Here is a 22,500-nt window from a genome sequence, read left to right as displayed (position 1 = left end):
CGGCCCCCAATCCCTAGCGGATGTCGTATGTGCGGTTACGTTCCTTGCAGTCTGTGTGGACTGCTTCTGTAGAAATACCTTCCTTTCTTTTTTTTTTATTGATTTTATTAACATTTATTATCATTTATTGCATTACTATGTTATTTTATCATTATGTGTGTTATTACTTGTTTATTTGTGTATAAATTCTGCGTATTATAGTAATTTAGCTGTGTTTTTATTTTTGGTGTGGTTTCATAATGCTAGAACGGATTAATACATATTACATTATTTTAAATGGGAAAAATATGCTTTGAGATACAACTGTTTTGATATACGACGATTGGTACGGAACAAATTAAATTCGTATGTCAAGGTTCCAGTGTAGTTCGAATAATAATTTCATGCGGTTGTGTGGTATGTTATACAGTAGAAGTCATAATACTTTGCGTGGTAGGGAAGATGGAAGAGAAAAAGAGTACAACAAACTAAAAATATTCAGGAAAATCAATTCTTAAAGCAACCATCATAAAAATTTGTTGGAATGAATAATCACCAACTCCTGCCCTAGTACTTGATAGGCATGCCACAACGTTTACGGACTTTCTGTAGTGTCCTTGGCATTGAATCTGAAAACCGCTGCAGGAGGGACTCGTACAGATCGTCCCAAGCGCGTTTCAAACTTTGCGCTGCAAGACGTGCCACATTCAGTAACTTTCTTTTTATGATTGCTTAATGATTGAAATGGCTGGGGAATTCCCTGGCTAGTCGTGGATATATTCAATTCCACAATCTCTAAGCCACAAAGTATTCTGTTTGGCGGTATGATCCCCAGTGCACGAATCTTAATCCAATGCCATTGAAAATCAGCCATTGAAACGAAAAAAATTCGGCTGAGTGAAATTTGACTAATTGGGAACTTAACTAGAGCTACTGGCTCACTCACAGAAAGTGTAACTCTGTGTAAGAGCTCTTCAGTAACCTGTTGGATGTTGCGACAGTTGGATGTCGAATTCTTTTCTTGGGCTCTGCCTTAGCCGTTGCTAACATTATTTTGTGTGTTGATGAGTGATGTGGTTGTATTAACAATGCCTAACCGATACTTCCATTGAGATATCGTGTGAGAGTGATACAACTTTACGAGGAAGGCCTTAAAACTGGTGTAATTAGCCAAATAATTGGCGTGAAACAACGGACTGTCCAGAACATTCTGAAACTTTTCGTGAGTCGGGAGGGAAGGAAGTACCCAGGCTAGAACCGCACTGGGAAGCCCCCTATTATTAGTAAGAAGGGGTTAAGAGTTCTCACCAGGAACATTGAGGTCTCAATGTTCCTGGCGAGAACTCTTAACTCCCTCTTACTAATAATAAGGGGCCTCCCAGGGCTGGTCCTACCCTTGGGTACTTCTTTCCCTCTCGAGTCACGAAAAGTTTTCAGAATGTTTTGGACATTCCGTTGTTTCACGCCAATTATTTGGCTAATTACACCAGTTTTAAGGCCTTCCTCGTAAAGTTGTATCACTCTCACACGATATCTCAATGGAAGTATACGGTTTAGGCATTGTTAATACAACCACACTCACTCAACCACACAAAATAATGTTAGCAACGGCTATGGCAGAGCCCAAGAAAAGAATTCGACATCCAACTGTCGCTACATCCAACAGGTTACTGAAGAGCTCTTACACAGAGTTACACTTTCTGTGAGTGAGCCAGTATATCTAGTTAAGTTCCCAATTAGTCAATTTCACTCAGACGAATTTTTTTTCGTTTCAATGGCTGATTTTCAATAGCATGGATTAAGATTCAAGCACTGGGGATCATACCGCCAAACAGAATACTGTGTGGCTTAGAGATTGTGGAATTGAACATATCCACGACTAGCCAGGGAATTCCCCAGCCATTTCAATCATTAAGCAATCATAAAAAGAAAGTTACTGAATGTGACACGTCTTGCAGGGCAAAGTTTGAAACATGCTTGGGACGGATCTGTACGAGTCCCTCCTGCAGCGGTTTTCAGATTCAATGCCAAGGACACTCCAGAAATCAAGTACTAGGGCAGGAGTTGGTGATTATTCATTCCAAATTTTATGATGGTTGCTTTATAATTGATTTTTCCTGAATATTTTTAGTTTGTTGTACTCTTTTCTTTTTTCTTCCATCTTCCCTACCACGCAAAGTATTATGACTTCTACTGTATACTTAGCCATGGGACAAAATGTAAAAAATTTACATTTAAAGATTTGTTGTGGCACCTCACCTATAATACAAGGCAGCCATCAAAGGGCACTACAGAGACCCAACTTGATCTACACTTCGCATGTTATTGTCGCTACAATTGAAACTATGTATACACTATGATAACAATAATAGGGCACTTTTCCCTATGGAGGTTCTTAGCATTAAGAGGAGAAGGCTCAAAATAAATTTCTAAAGCTAAGATTTATTCACCCTACTTCCCTTCTGCATTGATAGAGCATCCACGTCATACATACCAGCAGTCCTTGGTTATCAGTAGACTCGGTTAATGGCAATCTGATTTTATGGCGGTCTATGGTGCCATAACGGGCCGAGTTTCAGTTATCGGCGCCATAAGGTGCCTATAATAGAGTTATGGCACTGTAACATACCTACCAGAGGCGCCATTAACTGAAACTCGGTGCCACAAGAGCCATGAATCACCAGATTTCAGTTAATGGTGGTTTTTGCTTATGGCGCCATAAATCTCTGCATTTTGGTTAATGGTGGTTTTCACTTATGAGCACCCAGCCGAGAACTGAACCCCCCCTCTGATAACTGCGGATTGCCAGTATTTGTTGCCCCTCATTGGTCTACTCATGCTGCAACCTTTAGTTCAAGCATTCTAGTTTCTGGTGGAAGTTAATCCTCAACCATAATTTTGACCAGCCCATAGTTTCCCCTGTATGAACAAGACCTTTTCTTGTACTATTGTCCACTCTGACTATGTGAATAAAAGCTTGAAACAATTCCATATTTAAAACAAACAAAAATCTGGCGTAAGCTATTATAAAAATGAAAATAACCGACTGCTAAACTACTATAAAAATCACAAAAACACTATTTTATAAATACTTTGTAAATTTTCAGGAATAGGGAACCTATGAGGAGTACATAATATGACTCTTCCTATCACTTGAATCATAAAATGAAAGAGCAAAAATAACAGTGATAGCATTTGTTATCATATGTAGAATTTTATCAAGAAAAGAATGCAATATGATAAAAAGTTACAGAACTAAGGCTATCATATCTAAACCAAGCATTAGAGTACTTCAGGTAATAAAATGGTATCTTCTGAAGTACTTCAGGCAATAACACGTATCTTCTGAGTGATTAATAAAGAAAAAATTAGGGATATGCCCAAGTATAATGTCAGTTAGTTTTAGTGGTTCCGGTATCAGGGAATTTCTGGCCGATACCAGCTGATACTCTTGTCATTAGTATAGGAATTTAAAACCCTTCTATGCTTCCTTGTTGAAAAGGATTGCTGCATCAGCTCCATTAATAATTTTTGTATAGTCCTTCCTCTATTTCCTTATTAAGGATTTCTCAATGTTGCTGAAACTGGCAAGCAACGTGCCAAAGGGGATCGTCAAATCCGGTGTAGTCATATTGATTATCTTTATATTGCTATTACTACTACAAGTTTTTTTTTTTCTCTCTCTCTCTCTCTCTCTCTCTAAAATGTACAGGCAGTCCCAGTTTATGACGGGAGTTCCAATCTTGAGATGTGTTGTAAGCGGAATTTTATATACATATACATACATATATATATATATATTATATATATATATATATATATATATATATATATATATATATATATATATATATATATATAATATACACACACACACATATATATATAAAATCAACAAAAAATCTAAGAAAACTTATTTTTTACTGCTTTGGTTATATTGAAAATTATGCAAACTGCATTATTATGGTTTTTCATAAAAAAAAAAAAAACCTTCAAATATTGATTACTTTACCTTTTTGGAGTCATATCTCTTCCGTCAGATCAGCGGTGTAACCCTGGAACATGCGTCATAAACCTGAAAAATAATTTCTGATGAATATAATTGAAAGCATCATAAGCCTCGGAACATTGTAAGCTGAAACCAATCGGGGGACTGCCTGTAGTATATATTAACAAAGCCCACCAAACAAAATATACCTAAGCATACCATGTATGTAAGTTCATTGTTTATCTTTTAAAAATCACAATTATTGGAAGTAAATTGTATTTTTCCTAACTATACAAACCTAAGGTCCTTTACATAAGGAATTACTTTCGGCGTAGCTGGAATTACGGCCGTTAAATTCTTGAACAAGGTGGTTAGGCAGTAACCACCATGTGGCAGGCGGGTAGGCCAGTTTGCCCAGGTGTAAACACTCCACTTTGCCTTTCGGCCCAGGTTCAGATTGAGGGGTGGCATGAGGTGGGCATATATGTAAAGGACCTCAGGTTTGTATAGTTAGGAAAAATACAATTTACTTCCAAAAACTGTGATTTGTTCTTACACAATATACAAACCCTTGGTCCTTTACATAAGGAAGACTCACTGATTGGTGGGAGGACTATGAGTGAGCCTCTAGAACTGACTGGAGTTCTACACACCTAGGCTGCTACTCCTGGTCGTAAGAGCGAGGAGGAGTGCCCTGCCTCTGACAACTTGATCGGAGTATAGGAGCTGCATGATCAAGAGTCAGACTTCTGGGCCTTTTCAAAATGAGTGAGGAATCTTAACTCATCTGAAAACGGGCTGTAAAGAATATTAGAGTCGGAGGCATTAATGCAAAGTTCTGGGAAGGGTTTGCATTATATTGCCAGTCTCCTTCCTCCCCTTGCTAGAGGAAGGAGTGGGATTGCTTCTATGATTCTGATAAGAAACATAAAAAGGATGCTCTATGTGTAAGCTTACCGCATCAATTGCCCAACCAGCCAGTGTAAGTTCGATTCCTATCCTCAACCCAAAGGAAGAGGAGTGGAAGGACGAGGTGGGGAAGGTAGAGGCGCCAGTCACTCTCGCATCCTTCTTACCTCTAGAACTGCACACCACAGGCGAGATGCAACTCACCCACGTTAAATACATGTCTCGTCCTCATGTTAAATACATATCTCAGCCTCATGTTAACGGGCAAAAGAATGTAAATAATATGTTGGCATACCTTTGCCGCCGACTCTTAACACAAAGTAGAAAGCGACTATAATGGCTATCACAAAAAGTGGGTTTGTATATTAATTAATTTTAATTTAATATTATCATCAAACACCGTGTATACATATTTATTTTCAAAAACAAAAATACCAGAAAGATCCCCGCGGGGAAAAATGATCAATGACTAGTCAGCAAGAGCTCACAAACACACGTCTTCATCGGAAGACGGCCGAAAGCAAAGTGGAGTGTTTACATCGGGGCAGGCTGGCCTACCCACCTGCCACACGGGAGTTACTGCCTAACCACCTTGTTCAAGAATTTAACGGCCGTAATTCCAGCTACGCCAAAAGTAATTCCTAATGTAAAGGACCAAGGGTTTGTATATCGTGTAGGAACAAACAGATTGTATCTTTATACTGTACAGTGTATTTAACAATTTATTATAATTCTAATTTTAATTAACTAAGGTTGTGTGTATCTATCAGCAATGAGTCATTGTCATTCTGTTGGAGTTGGGTACTATTTTAACATGGTGCAGTGCAAGAATGGTGTAAGTGGTGCAATGAGCTACTGTACTGCTACTGCTGCAGCTTGGAATAGACACGTGCAGTTATATAACCCTATAACATAATATGACTTTCAACTTTTGAACCTTTAATATACAATAACCCAAGAACAAGATGATCCTAGTAACATATATATTCTTCTAAATAACAGTAATATGGGGGGTATCAGTATCGGGCAAAAATTTAGTACTGTGCATCCCTTAAAAAAATCTAAGAGAATTATTCCAACCATTGCCAAGGTGCCTATCGTTTTTTACCTGAGAACAACATAGGAACCTCTCTTGTGCATATAACCTTAATAATAAGCTTAAAAAATCCACTTCAAACTCCTAAGCTTTACAAGGACTACTGTCCTCATCATCAGGGGGAATCTACGGTAACTATATTTTAAAATTTTACACAGGATCTTTATATCGGGTTCCTACTTGACCATTCTGGTTTGTTGGGGTTATGCTAATCATCCTGGGTTTAAGTCTCAATAGAGCAGTTTTTTTAGCATTTCATCAATCCATGGAATATCCTAAATATTTTCTTCTCTAACAATTCTGGGTTAGTTTGGCTTTTGTTTATCATAAAAGTGACATATGTTAATTTTAAAGATTACTTATTTATTTTTACAAGATTATAGCAACACGACTCGTTTATGAGTACATATGTATACCAACCAATATGTACTTCTGGCACAGCCAGAACCGAGACAGTTGTCTCTGCCTCTCTCCCCCACTTTTTAGTGACAGAAGGCCCAGGAACCATTTGGTTTGTGACATTTTCAGGGCCATCAGGACTTCTTTTGGGAGGTCTTCTTGGACTACTTCTAATTACTATTTCCCAAAAAACAGACATGAGGAGGATGAAAGAAAAAGGATGCGTAAGCACTCAAGAACAATGAAGAGTAAGAGGGAAACTTGCAATTTCCTTCCTTGTCCTTGGCTAGTCTTGGTTGTTATCCAATTCTGTTGTACTTGGGAAAAAAAAAGTGCAGAGTTCCCAAAGTCCAGGAAAAAATATGTTATATAATGTGTTTTTAATTAACGAACTTCCAGGAACATAACCCTCGCATTAACTGAGAGGTAACTGAATGATATTTAGGGCTAAAGCCCAGGCACTGGGGCCAAGAAGGCCATTCAGCACCGGAATGAAGGTTACATAAATTGAATTATGGTAAATGATTTAATAATTCGTGAAAGAAAGATTAACCCTCTTACGCCGACTGGACCGTATTTTACGTCGACATTTTTTGTCTCCCGTGTACTGACTGGACGTATTTTACGTCGACTTACAAAAGTTAATTTTAAAATTCACGGAAAAATACTTAAACTTTTGAATCACGCGCCTTGGGGGATGCTGGGAGTTCACGGATCAAGGTGTTGTTTTGTTTACAATTGTTACGCAGGCGCGCAAGCTCGAATTTCTTTCTTGCCGCACTAAAACGTATCTGTGACACATCTCGGAAATTATTTCGTCACTTTGACATAATTTTTGTACCACTGTAAATTAGCCGTTACATGAAGTATTATATATGAAAATGTGCGCATTTTTATGTAAAATACAACAATAAAATACTCATGATTGTAGCTTTTCATCAGTTTTGAGATATTTTCATATAAATACGATAACTGCCAAAAATTTCACCTTTGGTCAACTTTGACTACTACGGAAATGGTCCGAAAAACGCATTGTAAGCTAAAAACTCTTATATTTTTAGTAGTATTCAAACATTTACCTAAATTTTGCAACTAATTGGAAGTCTCTAGCACAATATTTCGATTTATGGTGAATTTATGAAAAAACTTTTTCCTTACGTCCGCACGGTAACTCTTCCGAAAAAAATCATACATGCGATTGTGGTAATGTTTGCACCATTTTAAAATTAGCCGTTATATAAAGTTTATATAAGGAAATATTCGCAATTTCATGCACAATACAAACTAAAAACACCCATGGTTGTAGCTTTTATCAGTTTTGAGATATTTTTCATATAAATAACGATAATTGCCAAAATTTCAACCTTCGGTCAACTTTGACTCTACCGAAATGGTCGAAAAACGCAATTGTAAGCTAAAACGCTTATCTTCTAGTAATATTCAAGCATATACCTTCATTTTGCAACAAAATGGAAGTCTCTAGCACAATATTTCGATTTATGGTGAATTTATGAAAAAAATAACATTTTCTTTACGTCCGTGCGGTAGCTCTTCCGAAAAAATCATACGTGCGATTGTGGTAATGTTTGCACCATTTTAAATTAGCCGTTACATAAAGTTTTAGATATATAAAATGTGCACAATTTCATGTAGAATACAACAAAAAATAATTGAAGATTGTAGCTTTTCTCATTTTTGAAATATTTGCATATGATTAACGATAAATATACAAAAAAACACGTTCGGTCAACTTTGACTCTACCGAAATGGTCGAAAACGCAATTGTAAGCTAAAACTCTTACAGTCTAGTAATATTCAGTCATTTATCTTCATCTTGAAACAAATTCGAAGTCTCTAGCAAAATATGTTATTGTTATAATACACATTAAGTTTGTTCATACTTACCTGGCAGAATATATATATAGCTGTATTCTCCGAAGTCCGACAGAATTTCAAAATTCGCGGCACACGCAGTGGGCGGCCAGGTGGTAGTACCCATTCCCGCGCTGGGAGGCGGATATCAGGAACTATTCCCAATTTTCTATTCATATTTTATCAGTGCCACTGTCTCCTGAGGGGAGGTGGGTGGGCACTTTAATTATATATATCTGCCAGGTAAGTATGAACAAACTTAATTGTATTATAACAATAACATTTTGTTCATGAAACTTACCTGACAGATATATATATAGCTGAATCGCACTTCGGATGGGTGGAAGAGACAGAATAGGATTTTTGGGAAACTAAATTAAGTCGATGATATACACCTTGGTTCCTCACCTGTTAGCATAGCCGACTTCGTGATTACTGTCACCAAAGTCTGCTTCTGCGTTACTAGAGTTGCCAGCGAGGTAGAGACCTGTAATGCTGGTGCGCTCTTAGATGATCTGTCAACGGGGGCGTGACCACAATGGACTAGACCATATGACCATACTTCTGAGGGCAACGAAGCTAAAACCACCACCTGACCTAACCTATCAAAGTTTAGTTCCATAACTTCTAGGCTAAAGAAAAGGAACGCGCCTCAAGCGACCAAACCCTTCAAAGTTAAAAGCACACCTATCCCTTTTCTATAGGATAGGATTCGTGTTGCTTGCTGCCCCCAATAATATATACGGCGGATATGTATGGTCCTAGCGACTTACAGATCTCAAATGTCGTCTTCACATCCCGTCGGAGTGTGAAGCGAAACACAGAGTTGCTTCGCTAAAGCGTGGCACTCAGGATGTTACTGAGTGTCATGCTCTGTGAAATGCTTCCGAGGCCGCGCCCTCACCTCTTGAGCATTCATATTAAGAAAAAATCTCAAATCTTTATGCAAACATAATGAATGAGACTTCTTAAAAGAACTCCTTGACTATAATGCCAGGGTGTTCTTGGACATGAACCAGTCTGGTCTTTTACGGAACACCGCAGATTGTCCGTTGACCTCGACTTTCTATAGTTTTATCAAGATAAAACTTGAGAGACCCGACAGGGCACAGGACTCTCTAATGCCCTTGCCCAATAATTTGTGCCATACCCTTGGTCTCCAAGCCTTTGGGTCAAGGGTTTTTAGACAGGTTTTTTCGTTCTTATCAAGAACGGAAGGCTTAGAGGACAGACCGCATTATGTCCTTTAAAGCTAAAACCTCTGATGATGGCTAAAACCTCACTAACCCTCTTTGCCGTGGCTAGAGCGGTTAGAATGTTAGCCTTTCTGGTCACGTGTATTAAGTTCGCAGAAAGGATAGGTTCGAAATGCTTTTGGTATCAGAAACTCAGACTACGTCTAAGTTCCATGCCGGAACCTGCGACCAGAGAATTTCACGATCTCTCCAGACCATCAAAGATCGTGAAGCTTTGTTGTTTGACAGAACCGAATCTCTGAGCCTAGAGGCCGTCAACAACCTATTTGCATATTCTAACAATAGTTAGGACTTCTAGCTTATCTCATACTTCATACGGAAAGATAGAACCATAAAGAAATTCACAGAGGTCGAGGTGGAGGAACAGTCTTTCCCTTCACTATCTCCAGAAACGGCCCGCCCCTCCGATTGAACACTGAAAATAGGCAGCACTGCTTTGCCTTGGCCAAGAGACTGCCATTAATCTTGAAGATCTTATCGCTTCTCAATAGTCTGAACGCCTTCAGACTCAGAGAGGAGAGATATTAGATACTTCACTAAGTGACGATGTTAGATTACAGCAATTCTCTCGGGAAGGGTCTTTGGACAATTCTCTGAATTACCTGACCTCTGTGAATCCAACCTCTTAGAGGCCAACATGTGGCGACTAAAGCTAATCCTCTAGGATCATGAATAAGGGAACAACTTAAAGAGGAAGCTCCTTCGTCTTCAATATTACGAAAAAAACTTAACGAAAGGACGCCCTCAGTCTCTCCTCAACTTTCGACATACTTCTAAGTGAGGATTACTCAGACGTCAGTAGTTTGTTGCCTTCGATCGAGAAGACCCGCACGGACGTGCATAGTTCAAACGAACCTCTTGAGGATCGTTACGTTCCGTGCCCAAGCCCATAACCAACTCTCTCTTCTTGAGCTATGAGAGAGCTGAGAAATTATCCGAGATGATTTGGGCCACTCAATCCAAACTCACCCTTCGAGGAACTGGAGAGCCGACCAATTTGGCTTCCAATTCTTTCAGAAAATGTGCCAGAACATCTGTTCCTCTGTTCGGCTGTCAGGCACCCTCTCGCTATCACCCGAGGTGATCCTCAAGCCGTTGAGAGAAAATTAGAATTATTACTAGATCTTGATGTTATTCCAATTTCTTCGTGAGGAAAAATTGTAGAGGTCTGAATTGTTGTTTATTCAGGGAAAACAAGCTTCTCAGCGAGGAAATGGTCCCCAGCAAACTCATCCATGCCCTCACTCAGCCTGCTTCCTTCCCTAAATAAGGCTGCGCTTTGCATAAGCAGGAGAGCATTATTATAGTGCTATGCCGCGGTAGATTCGTACAGAATTCTGTCACCGTGCGGTAAACCCGCACCGAACAAGTATAAGAGATATCTTGTTGAAATTTTCTAAGTAAACGGAAGGCATGTTCATCCATGATTACTAGAAATTTCCTCAACCCGAGGCTAAAATTCATGATTGTAGGGCAGAGAGACGGCTTATTCAGCCATTCCCGCAAGGGAGAGAGACGTAACCAAACCCGTGCAATGTCACCAAGCTAGCCGGTTACTGCGTAGATCACAGTAACAGCAGCCTTGTTCATCGTGCCGCACTATCTGCCTGAGTTGCCAGCTACTCCTTTTACGAAGGGATAGGTATGAATTATCGAGCAAAAGAAACTCTCAAGCAGGCATATTTAAACGAAACAAAATTCGCTAAATACAGAAGCTGAGTTGGTGTTGTCGTAACAATACCTGAAGAGTTGTTCTTACTCCGAAAACTCTTGGAAGGTTGAAGGGAGTGTCAATTAAATACATTAGAACAACAGTTCTTTCGGCTTCTATCCGCAGAGGTAAATACGATATGCGTATATGACTTGACCCATGCGTTAGCAAAATGACGCAAAGATAAACTACGTAAGTATTGTAGTAATTTGAACATCGAATCTCTACTACATCTTTCCTCGACGAGGAAGAGAGAAAAGAAAGGAAACGACTGTCTACGTTCTAATGAATGAGACTTTTTTAAAATAACTCCTTGACTCTTTGCCAAGACTCTTCGCCAAGAAAAGGGGGTAATATCGAATAGAGATCATCAAGAGAGAACCGAGGATCGAAAAGGACCGTTCAATGTTCTTATGATATTGGACATAAGACTTCTTGGATCTAGTCTACAAGTCTTTTTCTTACTCCCGGATGAGCCTCTGAAAATGAATGAGAGCTCTTCCGAAATTTGTTAATGAGTTTTATCCGCTTAAACGATAAAAACGTTAAAATCTATGTCAATGAGAACTACCCCATTTATGAGGGGTCCCCCACTTAAATGACAAAACGTTTAGTATCTTGACAATGGGAAAAAACGTCCTTACTTGACGAAACTATTAGCACTTTGCTAATAGGGGAAAACCCTTTAACATGACCGAAAGTCACCAGGAATCCGAGTATATAATCTTCCCGATTCTCAGAGAAATCGAAGAGGAAAGAGGGATCGAAGAAAAAAAATCGGGTATGTCTCTCCGCTAACTCCGAATCCTTTTTTTTTTTTGTTTTTAAATTTCTGTAAAGGAATGTCCTGTGAAGAGTCCTGAAAAAAACCTCCTCTTGACGAGCGTTTAGAAAGCGTCACGCGTCCTAAGAAACGTCCTGAACACAGCAAATAAGGACGCTTCTACAAGTCTTTTCTCTCGCAAAGCGTCCTTGCCTAGCTTCCACCGAAGCGTCCCCTGGCGAAGTCCACAAAAGCGTCTCATAAGCGTCCTGCCGAGCGTCCTCAAAAAAGCGTCCTGCTTAGCGTCCTGCTGAGCGTCCTCAAAAAAAACGTCCTGCTTAGCATACGAGCGTGTCTGAGCAGAGAACACCAAGTCTTCTGAACGACGTTTCAGAGAGGAACTCGTTTGAGCGCCCTGATGCATGCAAGGCCCGCCAAGAGGCGTCCTGGCGAGCGACCTTGCCAACCAATCATTCAATGTTATGACGAACCGCTTTTGCGTATGACGTCGAATATTTTCAAGGGACGTCCTCATGCGAGTCTCCATGGAGAGCCGCATGCTGCTCCTGAAGTGTGTGAACACTAAAGGAATAAGTATGGCTTTCGTCTTCAAGACGGGCCTTAAAGACCTTCATACCTTCTTACAAAGACAGTGGCCGCCTGTGCGACAACTTGCGTCTTAGTAATGCAAAAGAACATCTCCAGAAACGCACTCAGCAAAGGAACGCCGAGCGTCCGAAAGACAATCCTCGCAGGTGCTTGCCGAGCGTCCTGGAGAATGTCTCTACTTATAGGACGTCGAGCACCTCCAAAGGCTTCCTCACGTCTAAATTGCCCTTCTTATGCCGAACCAGAGACATAAGTTGTTTGACTGTGCAAAGCAGCTTGCCGGACGTCAAACTTATCAGCTTGCTTTTTCGAAGTAAAGCGAACGTTACATAACGTATGCGGAGCGCCATGAGGAGAGGAGACGAATACTGAGTTGCTCCTCCAAAAGATGGAATCTAGAATGTCCTTGATTACCAATTCTTTTGGAATGCTAGCGAGGTTGAAACAGCTCTAACTTTATGAGCGTTCACTCGCAGGAGGCTCAAATCACTCTTCTGGCAAGATGAATGAGCCTCCTTAATAATGTATAAATGATGTATAAATGAGCGTTCACTCGCAGGAGGCTCAAATCACTCTTCTGGAAAGATGAATGAGCCTCCTTAATATGTCCCTTAGGAAAAGAGCCAGTGCATTCTTCGAAAAGGGTAATCTTTCATCCTCTCGTGACGAGAGAGAGGACGTGAAGCGTCCTCTTCTCTAAAGCTTCTTTAGGGGGCGCGAGTCCTTCCGAGAGCTCCAACCCCTGTGTGGGGAGGACGCCTCGGAGGACGGAGAGAAGCAATCCTTCAAGATTCGTGCACGTGCTCGATCTTCGGCAGCCTGGGAAGCGACAACAGGACCTGCCGAAGGAAGCCAGATCAGCATGAAAAACCCGTAACCCTCCTTCGGCTTTTGACATGCCCTCTCCCTGGTTTTCTGGGAGTCCGACAGAGGTCTAGGCCTAGAGGCGTTATGGGGCCGATCTGACGTTCCCTCCTAACGAGAGAGAGGACGTGAAGCGTCCTCTTCTCTAAAGCTTCTTAGAGGGCGCGAGTCCTTCCGAGAGCTCCAACCCTTGCGCGGGGAGGCACTCGGAGGACGCAGAAGCAATCCTTCAAGATTCGTGCACGTGCACGATCTTTAGCAGCCTGGGAAGCGTCAACAGGTCCTGCCGAAGGGACGCCAGATCGGTGGGGAGCCCCCGTAACCCTCTTGCGGCTTTCGACATGCCCTCTCCCTGAGTCCTGGGAGTCCGACAGAGGTCCAGGCCTCGAGGCATTATGGGGCCGATCTGACGCCCCCTCCACAACACAAGGGGCACTACACTTCACAACACTGATTGGAGAGCGAGCACTTTAGTCTAAGATTACTTGATGTAATCCTCTAGCAGACACTTCTTCTAGGCCCGTAAGCCATACCACAGGGTTAGGCAAAATAAAATCTACAGGAGGTTAGAAGGTTCATTATTTCTAACTTCTGTTTACTGTGGAGGAAAACTCCTGATTCTAACACGCTCTGAAATGCTACAAGAATCCTACTTCTTCCGTAATCAGTCACACATACACTAATTACATTGAACTTATGCAAAGAAAACATGTAAACGCCATATATACTAAGCGAGTGGTCTACCGAACGTTCCGGTAGCTTCACCTTACGCCATGCAGACAACAAAGTCTGAAACTAGGCTAACTAGCTTCAGACATCAAATGCAATGAAAAAATTTACGAAAGCGTATGCCTAGCCACAAATCCAAGTCAATAATCGAAAGAATAATTAGGATACTTAAGCGGCTAATGAAGTTTCAAAATCCTAGGCGGAGGTGGCTGTAAACAGTTGTTTACCGACCGGCGACAGAAAAAATATGAATAGAAAATGGGAATAGTTCCTGATATCCGCCTCCCAGCGGCGGGGAATGGGTACTACCACCTGGCCGCCCACTGCGTGTGCCGCGAATTTTGAAATTCTGTCGGACTTCGGAGAATACAGCTATATATATATATCTGTCAGGTAAGTTTCATGAACAAAATTTAGATTTATGGTGAATTTAAAAAAAAAAATCTTTCCTTCCCTCCGCGCGCAGATTCTCCGCCACAAATCTCCGAAATGCATACGTACCATTCTCGGAATATTTGCTCCGTTTCATATTAGGCATTTCATAGAGTTTTATATATGAAAATATGCGCAATTTTATGTAGAATAAAACGAAAAATATTTGAAGGTTGTAGCTTTTCTATTTCCGAAATAATTGCATATAAAAAAAGGGATTTTGACGTAGGAAAAATCTATTTCTGGGCGAGGAAGCCGTGTCGCCAGTTGAAATGTGTCCTCTTTAGCACTATTTCTAGTAAAATATTGCTATGATACCAGAGAACTGCTAAATTGGACATGTCAGAAGTCTCTGACTCGCTTCACCTGAAATAAAAGGTGTCCGGTTATAGAACTGAAAAAATTCGACATTCAGTCAACTTTAACTCGTCAGATATGGTCAAAAACTGCAATTGTAAGCTAATACTCTTACAGTATAGTAATATTCAATCATTTGTCTTCATTTTGAAAGAAATTGGAAGTCTCCAGGACAATATTTAGATTTATGGTGAATTTTTGAAAAAATATTTGTTTACGTCCATGCGTTACGAATTCATGCATTATTTTGTGATAATATTTTCTCTGTGTTGCTTTTATTGTTTGCAATGTGTTAGTACCAAAATGATCGCAATTTAGAGTATATTACAACGAAAAAAAAAGTAACTTGTTACCTTTAACCGTTTTGCGCACAGCGCGATTTGAATACAATTATATATGAAATTTCGTTTTTGCGCTATCATATATCGCATTATTTATATATGATAATAATTTTTTTTCCTTTTGTTTCCTTTTGACGGTTGCATACTAAACTTCAGGTAATGACAAAAAAAGGAGCCAAAAATGAACTCAATCTGAAAAACTAAGCGCGCTGTGATTTTTTGAAAAAAAATATTTTTTCCGCTTCCGCGCTCACTCCGAAACCCCTCGGCACACGGGAGACAATTTTTTTATTTACCGCTCGGCGTAAGAGGGTTAATAAAACTAGATGTGACCAATAAAAAAAAAAATGAAGTTAATGAATGGTGTATATATATTAATAATACTTTTATGTCTTCAAAATTTATATGATATATATATATAATTAACTGTCTGTTATTAAAAATTTGTATACGCTTTAAAAAGGAGATGAGAGCAGAAATATCGCTTCGTCTCCTAAGATATTCAAGAGGGATTAACCCTGGAAATAGCTTTTCCCTTTGGTTAAAATATTCCTGGGGCAAACATCGGAATGTGCTCCACTGTTAGTATCTCGTCACAGTAAAGCACACACTGGTGGGCTGCTTCCTTCTAAAATAAATTGATGGGTTAAATAGTGTGCCCAATCTTTAATCTTGTTAAAATAATCTCTGTTCTTCTGTCAAGCTGGAATGACGAAGGCCAAGGCCGTATATTTTTCCTAATATTTCTATCCTTATTATTATTGGCAAGAAGAGAAGTCCACCTTTCTTGTCATTTACGTAATACATAAGACCTAATAGGATCTTTTAGGTCTGTATGAGACACTTTTCTGAAAGTTTTTTCAGGTAAAACACTAGCAGCTTTGGCTTCCCTGTCTGCAGTCTCGCTTCCGTGAATACCAACGTGAGAAGGGACCCAACAGAAAGAGACTAATTTACGCAAACAATATATACGAAAAAGCAATTTCTGAACCTTTTGAATTAATGGATGAAAGCTATTAAATTTTTTAATAGCTTCTAAAGTGCTTTTAGAACCTGAGTATATGACAAAATTAGTGTCAATACTTTGAAGAACTAAATCCAGGGCAGAGATTACAGCTGCTAATTCTGCAGTAAATATGATGCACAGTCAGGTAATTTAGCTGTATATGCTGTATCACCAAGGAAAACCAGCACCCACCCACCACTATCCGACTTTGATCAATCTGTAAAGATCTTCACATAATTAGCATGGGTAACGACGTTGCTCTGAGAATTTTCCCTAATCTCTTCTTCAGTGCAGTCCTTTATGTTAAATGATTTCTTGCATACTAATGCTTCTAGAATAATCCATGGAGGATTTACACGATGTTCTACTTCCAGGACTTTCTGGGATTTGAGATGGTTATCCCTAACATTCTCATTCAGTCAAATTGGAATGGTTAAGAAGCTCTTGTACCAGAGAAATTCTGCGAGTCTGTTTCCTTGAGTACTTGAAAGGAAGGATTTTTGGGAGCACTTTTCATTCTAGCCACGTATCGCAACCTTAGCTCTTGCCTTCTTAGATCAAGGGGAAGATGATGAGTCAACATATATGGTTTCAACAGAAGTTCTAAAAGCCCCTGAGCATATTCCCAACCCCATGTTCTGTACAACATCCAATTCCTTTAGCTTGGTTTTACAAGCTGACGAATAGATCTGATAGCCATAGTTCTAGCCTGGAGCGATACAGCGGTCATCATAGCCTCAAACGGGATTTCTTATCAGTCCCCCAAAACAAAATTCAGAAATGGATGTTTTCATATTAAAAATGATATTGTTAAACTACAATAAAGTTTTGTACATACTTACCTGGCAGATATATACTTAGCTATAGTCTCCGACGTTCCGACAGAATTTCAAATCTCGCGGCACACGCGACAGGTAGGTCAGGTGGTCTACCTTACCCGCCGCTGGGTGGCGGCGTATGAACCAATCTATCTCTCCAGCCAGGAGATTTTTTTTTTTTTTTTTTTTCACCTCTCCTGAGGGTAGGCTGGGTGGGCCATTAGACGTATATATCTGCCAGGTAAGTATGTACAAAACTTTATTGTAGTTTAACAATATCATTTTTGTACATGAACTTCCCTGCCAGATATATACTTAGCTGATTGGCACCCTTGGTGGAGGGTAAGAGACAGCTAAAGTAATAAGGAGAGATAAGAAAACTGATGTTGTAGGATATAAATAACCTTGGTTCTTACCTGTTCAGGCAGAAGACTTCATTGATATTGTCTCTGAGTCTGCGTTGCCTGGAGAGCTACAGCTAGGACGTGACCTGATGCTGAAAGACTCTCGGATCTACCACTGGGATATGTGATCCCTTTGTGTGGTAGAATCCAAGTCGGATCCTGTTAAAGGGAGTTCGTCCCTATCTTAACAGGTCCTAACCACTACTACTGCAAGGAGCCACACTCATCAGACCACCTAACCAAACTACTAAAGATTAGTTATTACGACCTAAAGAGATGCCTTCATGCATCCTCTTTAACGGCAACCAACAACAACAAATACAAGGGGGAAAAATTTATACTACTAAACAGGATGAGTTCCAGCTCCCTGCCCCAGCACTGAATCCGCAGATACGTACGGGCCCAAGGCGAAGCATTTTTCGTAAGTGATTCTCACATCTCGTAAGTAGTGGTTCGCGAACACTGACTGACATCTCCAGAATGTTGTCTCCATCAGATTTCGCACGGACATATTCTTGTTGAAAGCAAGAGAAGTTGCTATGGCTCTTACTTCGTGTGCTTTCACTTTAAGAAGCCTAAGATGTTCTTCTCTGCAGGATCCGTTGTGCTTCTTTGATGAGGCTTCTCAAGAAGAAGGACAATGCGTTCTTCGACAATGGACGAGTAGGCTCTTTTACTGAACACCACAGGACCTCTCGGTTGGCTTTCTTTCAGTTGCTCTTTTCTTCTAAGGTAGTATTTCACCATTCTCACTGGGCAAAGAGTTCTCTCGGGTTCTTCTCCTACCAAAGAAGATAACACGAATCTCGAAGTTCTTGGGCCATGGACTTGATGGGTTCTCATTCTTTGCAAGAAAACCAGGAAGGAAAGAGCAAATGAGAGAGTCCTCCTTAAAACCCACATTACCATCAATCGCCTGAAGCTCACTCACTCTCTGGCGGAAGCTAGAGCCATCAAAAAACAGAGTCTTCCTGGTAAGGTCTCTGAATGAGGCTGAATTAGGGGGTTCAAAACCTAGAGGACCCAAGGAATTGAAGGATACATATCCAAATTCCAGCTAGGTGTCTTAGGAGACTGCATTTTCGTTGTATCAAAAGACCTAATAAGTCCTGTAGGTCCTTATCTTCCGATAAGTTGAGGCCCCCTGTGCCTGAAGACATTCGCCAACATACTACGATAGCCTTTAATCGTCGAAACGACTAAGCCACATTCTTGTCTTAAGAATAAAAAGAAGTCCTGCAATTTGATTCACAGAGGTACTGGAAGAGGAAACGTTATTCCTCTTGCACCATCTTCTGAAGACATCCCACTTCGACTGGTACACTCGTAAGGTGGAAGACCTCCTCGCTCTAGCGATTGCCTTAGCAGCTGCTGACGAAAAGCCTTTCGCTCTGACCAGTTTTCTGGACAGTCTGAAGCCAGTCAGACTGAGAGCGGGGAGGTTTTTGTGGTACCTGTCGAAGTGGGGCTGTCTGAGTAGATCGCTCCTTAGAGGAAGTGTCTTGGAAAATCCACTAGCCATTCCAGCACCTCTGTGAACCAATCTTGTGCTGGCCAAAAGGGAGCTATCAAAGTCATCCTCGCGGAATCTGACTCTGCGAACTTTTTTAAAGTCAACACCAAGAATCTTGAAGGGGGGAACGCGTATACATCGAGTCCTTTCCAATCGAGTAGGAGAGCGTCTATCCCTATTGCTCCTGGATCGAGATGGGCGAGCAATACAGATCCAGTCTTTTGTTCTTTGAAGTTGCAAACAGGTCTAAGAGAGGCCTGCCCCACAACTTCCAAAGGCTCTGGCAAAACATCTTGGTGCAGAGTCCACTCTGTGGAAGGACTGATCTTTCCTGCTGAGGAGATCTGCCCTTACATTCCTTTCTCCTGTACGAATCTGGTGAGAAGTTTTATCCCCCTTTCTTCTGTCACAGAAGAAGATCTCTTGCTGTTTCGTACAGAGAGAAGGAATGCGTCCTCCCTGTTTCCTGATGTATGCCAGAAGCCGTGGTGTTGTCTGAGTTTATTTGCACAACTGCTCCTGTCACATCTGACTCGAACTCCTTCAGAGCAAGCCACACGGCTATTAGTTCTTTCCTGTTGATGTGCCAGGAAGACTGGTCCCCCACCCAGGTTCCTGACACCTCCTTGGTTCCCAGAGTCGCCCCCCAACCTGTTTCCGACGCATCGGAGAACAACACCAGGCTGGGGTTTCTGGGATTGAAGCGGCAGTCCCTGCGAGAACTTGTCGGGATCCGCCCACCATGCTAACACCTTCTTGATTTTGAGAAGAAATTGACAGGGAGAACTTCAAATCCTGAGAAGGACGACTCCAATTCCGATGAAGAAAGAATGGAGCGGTCTCAGGTGCAACCTTCCTAGGGAAACAAATTGCTCCAGTGAGGAGAGCGTCTCCAGCAGACTCATCCACTCCCTCACTGTGCATACTTCTTTCCCTAAGAAGGTTGTTACTTTTTCGAGTCCCCGGGTTATCCTCTCCTGTGACGGAAAAGCCCGAAAACTCAGAGAGTTCATCTGGATCCCCAGATAAACGCACTCTTGAGCGGGAATCAGACTTGACTTCTGCAGATTGACCAGAAGTCCTAAGGAATAAGTCAAATCCAGGGTTTTCTTCAAGTCCTTCAGACAACGATCTCTGGAAGGGTTGGCCCTTATAAGCCAATCGTCGAGATAGAGCGAAATCCTCACCCCTTCTAGGTGAAGCCATTGTGCCACATTCCTCATGATGGCCGTAAAGACTTGGGGGGCCGTGGAGAGGCCAAAACCACAGGGCCCTGAATTGGAAGATTCTTCCCCCCATCATGAATCTTAGAAACTTCCTCGAGGAAGGATGGATTGGTACGTGGAAGTAAGCGTCCTGTAAGTCCAAGGACACCATCCAGTCCCCTGGACGGAGTGCTGCTAACACCGAGGCAGTGGTCTCCATCGTGAACTTCTTCTTTTCGACGAAGAAGTTCAGGGCGCTTACATCCAACACCGGTCTCCATCCCCCTGAGGATTTCGGAACTAGGAACAGGCGGTTGTAAAAGCCTGCCGAAAGATGATCTGCCACTAGTTCGATCGCCTCTTTTTCCAGCATCTGATCTACCGCTAGTCGGAGGGCTTGATCATTCATGATGGGGTCCCTGTATCTGGCCGTCAACTCCCTCGGGGTATTCGTCAAGGGAGGCCTCGAAGAGAACGGATTAGATAGCCCTTCCTCAAAATTGACAGGGTCCAGGCATCTGCGTCTTTCTGGCCCAGACTTCTGCAAACTGTAAAAGCCTGGCGCCTACAGTTGTCTGAAGGACTTGAGTCTTACTTGGGAGGTTTGATTGACTTCGTAAAAGTCCTCCCTCTTCTATTTGGTTTCCGACCTCTGAACGAAGAGGATTCTTAGAGGTAGAAGCCCCTCGAAAGGGTTCCTGAGAGGTCGGCTTAGCTTTCTTCGTCTTAGTCTGGAAGGTAGGGCGCGGCTTCCTTGCAGACTGCGCTAGAAGGTCCTGCGTAGCTTGGCAGAGAGAGCCTTCGAAATGTCTTGAACCAGGTGTTTAGGAAACAAGCTGCGTAGAGAGAGGGGCAAAAAAGCAAAGACGATCTCTGAGCATGTGAGACAGACTTTGTTAAAAATGAGCAAAATACTGATCTTTTCTTCAAGACCCCTGCTCCAAACAGTGAAGCTATTTCGCTGGCCCCATCCCTCACCGCATTTATCCATACAGGATAAGACAACAATTCAAATCCTCCGGAGAAAACGTGTCCGGTCCTTGAGTTTTCTTGGCTAGGACTCCGAGGGACCAATCGAGAAAGTTGAAAACTTCCAAGACTCTAAAAATGCCTTTTAGAATGTGATCTATTTCATTCATTGCCCACGTAGTTTTGGCCGAATTCAAAGCTGATCTTCTAGTGGCGTCTACTAGTGCCGAAAAAATCTGCGTCAGCTGAAGACGGAAGGCCCAGTCCCAAGGGTTCTCCTGTCTCATACCAAAATCCTGTCCGTCCTGAAAGCTTCGACGGAGGGAAGGCAAACATAGTTTTCCCCGCTTCTTCTTTAGTACGCATCCATGAACGAAACTCTTGAGCGCTTTCTTCATAGAAAGAGTCGGTTTCATTCTCACACGAAGATCCTTTCGTTGCTTTCGCTGTGGAGAACAACGAGTGTGGAGAAGGAGGAGCAGTAGGGCTCAAAGACTCTCCGAACTCCTGAAGGAGAAGCTCTGTGAGCTTCTTGTACGAGAAACTGTTGCCGATGTATTAGTTTCTTCCTCAGAGGCTTCCTGGCTTCTTGAGGAGGAGAACGGGGATGAGGATCCTTATGAGAATCCTTAGATGATTTCCTAGCTGGGGTACAGTGCGATGAAGGAGACAAACGTCTTGAATGAGGAGAAGATTCCAAAGTGAGAGGCGTACAGGAGAACGACGAGTTGTAAAAGAAGGACGCTTATCCGAAAAAGTTCTTGTCTAAACTCGCATTCCTTCCTAAATGCAGACAAACTCTTAAACAGCAAAAGAGGAAGGACTCCTTTCTCTAGAAAAACCACGTCTATCCCTAGGGAAACTACGAGAGGGAGAGCGCCTGCTAAGATCCTGGCGCCGATCGTGAGGAGAGCGGCTACTAGGCGCCGAGCGCCTATCTGTCACAGGGCGCTTAGTGGAATCCTGGCGCCTACCAAGCGGCGAAACGTTGCTAAAAATAGGGCGCCTTTCAGGAGCAGGGCGCTTGAGAGGCTCTTGATGCCTACTAAGCGGAAGAGCGGCTGCTACGCTCCGAGCGCTTAAACGGAACAGGGCGTTCGGCGAGATCTTGGTCCTTACCAAGGGGAGAACGTCTGTAAGGCTCCGAGCGCCTAACAGAAGCAGGGCGCTTGAGGCGTTCTTGACTTCTAGCAAGAGGAGACCGATCAGGAGTAGGGAGTCTCGAGAACGAAGAGCGCCTACTAGGAGAACGAAGCAAACGAGGATCAAGGTGTCTTTCT

General features: G+C 41.9%; 1 long non-coding RNA gene across 2 annotated transcripts in view; it reads right to left on the bottom strand.

Annotated features, from left to right (window-relative positions):
- LOC135219777 (uncharacterized) overlaps nucleotides 1-22,500 on the bottom strand; it is a 189,900-nt gene that overhangs the window by 87,252 nt on the left and 80,148 nt on the right. For both annotated transcript variants that reach the window (XR_010315509.1, XR_010315508.1), the window contains exon 2: nucleotides 3,992-4,054. This is a non-coding gene — a long non-coding RNA (uncharacterized LOC135219777). The remainder of the gene's footprint in view (nucleotides 1-3,991; nucleotides 4,055-22,500) is intronic.

This window comes from Macrobrachium nipponense, chromosome 1 (assembly GCF_015104395.2).
Source record: "Macrobrachium nipponense isolate FS-2020 chromosome 1, ASM1510439v2, whole genome shotgun sequence".
Taxonomy (NCBI): domain Eukaryota; kingdom Metazoa; phylum Arthropoda; class Malacostraca; order Decapoda; family Palaemonidae; genus Macrobrachium; species Macrobrachium nipponense.
Note: the sequence above shows the minus strand (reverse complement) of the source record. Positions and strands in the feature narration are given on the sequence as shown.